We start from the raw sequence: 6769 nt of genomic DNA, 5'->3' as shown, positions 1-6769 counted from the left end.
CATTGCTACCTCACTGTCTTGGTGTACCACCGCTGCTATTCAGTGCATCCCTTGCCAGCAGCAAGTGAAAGGATTTGGAAGACACCGGAGTGGACAGCTGAGGCAGGGCTGTCTGCACTCACAGAATCGGTGGTTCAGCTGGGAAAGGACCTTCAAGGTCCCCTAGTTCAAGCCCCCTGCCATGTGCAGGGACACAGAGCCCCATCCAACCTGGCCCTGAGCAATGCCAGGGATGGGGCAGCCACAGCTTACCCTGCCATGCCTGTGGGGCGTTTGTGGGCTGTGTGTATCTGCTCCACTTTATGCAACAAAGAGAGCTCTTGCTTTCTCCAGGGCTTTCTCTGGTCTGATCTCAGCACTTGCTCAAATTTGTGTGCTGCTTGCATTAAGGGGTGTCAACTGCGGTTTAGGTTGGTTTACACTGTTATAAGATGATGGACTAGAAAGTACCTTTGGTTTGTCCACCCTGTACTTACTTGATGTAGGAGAAAGGCTGTGGATGAAAAATGTGGAGGTTTTTTGTTGGTTTGTGGTTTTTTTGACTCAGAATGCTCAATTTTTCTGAAACTCTGTTCTTATGCTCATTAGACAGGCATGAAATGCAAATATCTTTCTACAGAAGGAAGAACTTTTAATATAAACCTACTCGCCAAATCTGTTAGGGGAAAAGCTGACTTTTTTATTAGTCTGAGACTGTATTGTCCTTCTATTTAATTTTGTTTTGCATTACCTTTAGTTTTTGTTTTTATTCCCATTGTAATTTCCATTTCACCTGGCAAAACAGAGGTTTCTAAAAATAAGAATTGGAATAACCCATTGCTCCATCGTACTTCTGATTGTTGTGGTAATGTATGAAAACTCTTAAGTCAATAGTGTTTTGACTTCTGTGCATGCCGTGACACATTTGGAGTTTATCTGCACCAAAGATCATGGATTGTGTTATCTGCATCAGTAGGAGACATTCTTGTTAAGGGATTATATTCATAATTTCTCAGCAAAACAATCATTGCCAGTGGCAATGGAAAATCATGAGAAGATGAGATTTTGTATCAGTATGTTGTTCACACACCTCTTAAGCACAAGTGTGGGTGGATTTTTTTAATCTCTCCCTACCTGAATTTTTTTTTTGTGAAGAATTTTTGGTTTCAGTCACTAAACTGCTGGCTCAGTCCTCAGCCTTTGTACATCTGAAAACAAGTATTTGATTCCTGAAAACGTATCAGCTCCTGGAAGAACCCACAAATGTGGGATGTGATGAAAAATACACTCTGAAAATACAAGGAAACGGTGATTTATGTTACCAAATATTCACATGGCTGGCTTGGGCTGAGGCTGCTTCTTCCCCACTTGAAAAAGGAGGAGTTTGTTGAATTCCTCTAGTAGTATGGAAGAGAGTCTTGGTGTTTTTGCTAACAGGAGGGAGCAGCAGTGCACAATTTTGCAAAGCAGCCTCTCTCCCCTCACAGTGTGCAGAAAGTGTGAGTAGGAGATGCCCTCATAGGTGGCTTTTCTAGGCCATGGGCTGTGCAAATCCACACAAACTCGAGATGTCAGTGCCCACCACAGGCACTAACATGGACACTCTGATGCATCCTCTGCCTTTTCCCTGTAGCCACAGGTGTGTGCTACCAGTTGCCTGTTGAAATCAATGCCTAATCAACAACGTGAAGGTAAACTATTTTTTCTTATTACACTGCTTAGTCAGGATTTGTGATTTATGTGGACACAGAGCTTCTCCAGTGGAAGACCATGGGCACAAGAAGGCACGGGTGCCGCACCTTCCTGTTCATGTAATTTTGTGACACCATCATCTCTGTGCACATTTTGTCAGGCTTTAAAATAAAATCCCTGAAAACTGAAGGTAAAATGCTGCCAATTTAATGCTCCCGAGTCCCACATAATGTTCTAGATCCTGTTACCTCCCCCAATAATCCAGGGAGCCACTGTCAAAACACCTTCATTCTGACATGTGTCTTGTGCATAGATGTTTGTATATGCACAATTTTGTGTTATTGCTGATTTGTCTTTGGTTTACGGCATAATTTTGTTTGCGGGGACCCGTCATTGACTCGTTTGTGGCATCCTGCGCTGCAGGGCTAATAACAACTATTTTATTTAGACCATCGAGTAAGAGCTACCGGGCAGTGAGTGTGGAAGAACGGATTAGTACAATCTTACCACACAAAACGCAGCACGGCAGCCGAAATAGCTCAGTTGGGAGAGCGTTAGACTGAAGATCTAAAGGTCCCTGGTTCGATCCCGGGTTTCGGCAGAACTGTTTTCCTATTTTCCCTCGCCCTCCCGGGAGGTGGCGAGCGGACGCTGCTGCGGGCCGGCCCGCGGGCTCCGAGAGCCCTGGGGCCTCTGCAGCGCCCGGGAATTGCCCTGCCGGGCTCAGACCGACAGCGTCGCTGCTGGCACAGCGTGCCCTGCCCTCCCGTTTCACTTTTCAGCTCCTCCAAGTCTAAGCTATTTATTTAGGGTGGAAGAAATGAAAGCAGCGAGCTTCATTTCCTCTGGCTGTCTGCCCTGCGCTCTCTCACGGCGGCAGAGACGGGAGAAGGGAAAGTGAAACTGCGTGAGGAGCGGGAGGAGCGGGATGACCGGGAGCCAAGGGACAGAGGGGGAAGAGTGGCTCGAGGGGACTGGGACAGAACGATTAGAGGTTGCTTCTTGCCAAAATCTGAAGAGCAATTCAAAACTTCCTGGACCTCACTGTTCCTCTGCTGTTAATAGATGGCTGAAACTATTTTACTTCACAAAAAGCCAAAGGAAAAGCCAGGAAAGCCGGTGATTAATTAATTAATTAGTCTTCACCGTTCATCTGTTTCTTCCTGTTCCTTTATTTACTTGTAAATTGAGAAAAATAGCTTGGATTTTCTGGAGCCTATTTTTAAGGAGGGTGTCTGGTTTTGATTTGAAGACATGAAGAGGTGGACAGTTCATTGGTAGTCTTTGGTAATTTGTTGCAATTTTTTCAAATACATACCTTTAATCTGGACCTGCCCTTTGTTAAACCTTTTCTCTGCTAGATCAGAGATCTTTCTGGGTACCTGGCATTTTGGTCATCACAAAACTGTCAAGTCGGCACCCACCTTTGTTTTGGTAAGCTAAAGAAATTAAATTCTTTGTGTCTTTAAGACATTTTCTCCTGCTTTCGGGTAATTATTTTTGGTGACCTTTTTAATACACTGACACCAGAACAATATACAGAAGGACTTTCAATATTGATGTCGCTAGTGCAAAACACAGCAGTAAAGCCATCTCCCTTCCTTCTCTGTTCAGCAGCTTTCATCTCTTCATGAGAAGGTGTCATTGGTCCTTTTCTAATCACAACATCACAACAAACATTGATATTGAATTACTTGTCCAGTACAAGGAACACTCACTACAGATGAATATCTTATTACTACTCAGCAAGGGCAGTGTTACTTAGATCCTTACTGATAAGATATATAAGGGGTAGTATAACTGCTTATATTACTATTTTTCCTAAAGGTTTTTTAAAGTTTTGAAATAATATTAAGACACTTGAGTACTCAGGGACGGAAGGAAATGTTAAGTAGCTTTATTTATTTATTTATTTTTTTTTCCAAAAGTGCTCAATTATTCATCAAAGACTTTTATACTGCTTTGGGGAAGAGTTAGGGAGGTATTAATTTCCTGCAGATATGTGATCAAAGAAACAAAAACAGAGAAGGGCTGTTTACTTTTTGGCCTTTTCACACTGCTGAATAAAGGAGAGTCATGGTGCAAGCTTGGGTGTCAGACCGCTGACTCTCTGCTTGGCTTCTGCTCTGGCAGCCTGAGAGACAGCTCTGCCCGAGGTCATTTGCTATGAAGGGACTGCTTTTACACAGTGCTCTGGCTGTAACCTCCCAGTGCTGCTCTGGAGGTTTGGTCCCCTCTGCTTCTGAGTTCCTCGAGGGCCAGGAAGGGCATGGGTCACCCTTACCCCTCAAAGGGAGTGATTTTTAGCAGGAGCACCCAGGCACAAGGATCTATGACAAATATGTGTTATGTTTGTGTCTGAAATTTCGATTTTATTGATAAAGATAATATTACCTGTAATGGCAATTCCAGTCTCAGAGCTTTTGTGATGGTAAACAGAAATTTTTTGGAGCACTAATGGTGGTAAATAGAAAGAAATACTAATGGTGGTAGCCATGGGGAGAGTGAGAAGAAAATATCCTTTTTTGTTTGGTGTATGATTTAGGTTGCACACACTGAGTAAGGCCTGAAGTCTTATGTGAAAGACGAGGATAAAATTAAGAGATAACCTCAATTCTGGAACTTTTAAACTCCTGTCTGTTTGATTTTGCGGGCCTGATGCAAATTTCTAATGTGATTTGGCAGGTTCTGTGAAAATAACCTCAAGTGTTGCTGCTTCATTGCTTGTCACAGAATATTCAGGCATTTTTTCATTCGGCTGTACCTTCTTTACACAATCTTTTTTTGCTGCACTCTAGGCCTCTTCTTGCCAGCAAACATTTCCATTTATTTTTCTATCAGCTTCCTCCCTCAAGATGAACCCCCTGCTAGGACGCAAATACAGGCTGTCAAACTAGGCCTTTATGATTTAGTCACAATGTTCCTTCTCTGCAGCTGGGAAGCTTCTCTGCTACTACAGATATACTCACATACGCTTTTTTAAATGTTCACCTAATACTGAAGTTGATACCTGGCAGGGATTCAGAGGAAAAAAACCTTTTCATGTGCTTTCAGCCTTAGGCAAAGATTCAAAATCTGGTGGGTTTGGTTCACATCCTTTTTCCATGGTCATCCTTGGCTCGTGTTTTAAGTGAATGAAAACTGGGGCAGAAGGAGGGGATCAGAGAAAGGCATATCTCACACTCTAGCTCTGCTGCAGGCTGCAACAACTTGCAGTCATGGAACATGACAAATAATGAAGAAGCTTAAAGCTTTACTGTGAAATACCTCTATTTGGAATTTCTGACAATGGTCTTGTGTTTGCGGGTTTCCCAGACGAAGAAAGGAATGATGAATCTGACTCCATGTTCTTAGAAGAATTTTATTTTATTACATTATATTAAAGTATACTATACTATACTAAACTATACTAAAGAATACAGAAAGGATACAGAGAGAAGGCTAAAAGGATACTAATGAAAAACTCGTGACTGTCTTTCTAGAGTTCGACACAGCTTGTCTGTAATTGACCAATAAGTCAAAAACAATTCACATGAAACCAATGAAACAATCACCAGTTGGTAAACAATCTCCAAAGCAGCAAAACACAGGAGAAGCAAATCAGATAATTATTGTTTTCATTTTTCTCTGAGGTTTCTCAACTTCCCAGGAGAAGAAATCCTGGTGAAGGGATTTTTCCAGGAAATATGATGGTGGCAGGTGGGACAAAGTTGCTGTGCCTGGTATCGTCTGTAGGCTCAAGTTCAGGTGTTCCTTGTGCAAAATGCTCCTCCTTTTCTTCCATGTCCCCTGACCTGCACATCTACATAATTTAAAAAGTTTCCTCCTTGTTCCTGCAGGAATTTCTGCACTTGATATTTGTTACTGTCTTGTCTACCTCTCAGCACTAGAATTTCCTTCTCTTTGGATTAAAAATTTGGTTTGTTTAATAGAAAATATTTGTTTCTGTGTCTTGACTGAAAGATTTCTGACTTTGTCTCCTTCACTGTTTACAGACATCTGGTATATCTCATTTATTTAGATAGTGTTACAGATACAAGGGGTTTAGAAAACACAAATCAGGAGTCACATTTAGGTTTTTTATGTTTTAAATAACAAATCTCAGTTATAATCTGTTTGGTTTCTGATCATGTAGAAGAGCTAGAATGGTGTTTTTTCAATTTTCTGAGAAATAAATGCAGTTAAAAAGGCAACAAAAATTTTCAGCTGATGATGCACTTCTAGAATCCAATAGTTTACATTCAAGTCTTTTATTTCCCCTGTTTCCCCGTGAGTGAGCAGTTTAGGAGAGCTTTATCCTGTTTGAGTTGTGCTCAGGAATCTCATTTTATCCCATTCCTTGGGAGTTTTGGGCTATGATTTTTTTCCCCCTCCCATTTATTTATTTATTTATTTATTTATTTTTTCTCAGTGGTTTATTCTAGAGTTCCTACTTTATGCTTTTCTGGTAATATAGGACTCTTATTCCATTATATGTAGAACTATTGAATTTATGGTACAGTTACCAAAGCAAATCTGGGCACTTAAGTGAAAGCTTAGCCTTCAGTCTTGCTATGGTCATTAATGCTATCTTTATCCCTCAGTGAACCCTAGGGGGAACATTATATTTTTTATTTAAATGCACATATATACATCCTTTTGCTTAAAGCAAGGGAGCATTCATTACTTTGTCCACAATGTTCTTGGAATTTAGACCACATGACATGAGGAATGAATATATTTGGTTCCATTTTATATTTTCTGTTGGGATAAGTAGTAGCATAAGTATTTTGAATAAAAAGTGTGAGAGAAGAATGTCTTCTGGATCAGGCTCTGGAAAGTTGAATGTAAGGTTCCAAACCAAAGTACACTGTGACTCTATAATTTCAGATATTATTTCAAATACTTGTCCTGTCTTTCAGATTTTTTTTTTTAAGTGGTACACAGTGAGATCTGGATTTCCTTCTTCATATTTCTTACCCTATGACAGGGCAATTTGTTGCATAGCTGAATTGTTGGGACAAGAGACTCTGTCCTACCTATTTCACTTCATATTTTGTAAACTGGCTAAATCTACTCTTATGTCGATCCCTCCCCAACCACAACCATTTAGTGACAT

At 41.0% G+C, this 6769-nt stretch overlaps 1 non-coding gene across 1 annotated transcript; it reads left to right on the top strand.

Annotated features, from left to right (window-relative positions):
* Nucleotides 1-2199: 2199 nt before the first annotated feature.
* On the top strand, nucleotides 2200-2272 carry TRNAF-GAA. Its single transcript has one exon. It is a non-coding gene; the product is annotated as a tRNA-Phe (tRNA).
* The last annotated feature ends 4497 nt before the right edge of the window (nucleotides 2273-6769 follow it).

This window comes from Onychostruthus taczanowskii, unplaced genomic scaffold, assembly GCF_017590055.1.
Source record: "Onychostruthus taczanowskii isolate IOZ18803 unplaced genomic scaffold, ASM1759005v1 scaffold77, whole genome shotgun sequence".
NCBI classification, from domain to species: Eukaryota; Metazoa; Chordata; class Aves; order Passeriformes; family Passeridae; genus Onychostruthus; species Onychostruthus taczanowskii.
Note: the sequence above shows the minus strand (reverse complement) of the source record. Positions and strands in the feature narration are given on the sequence as shown.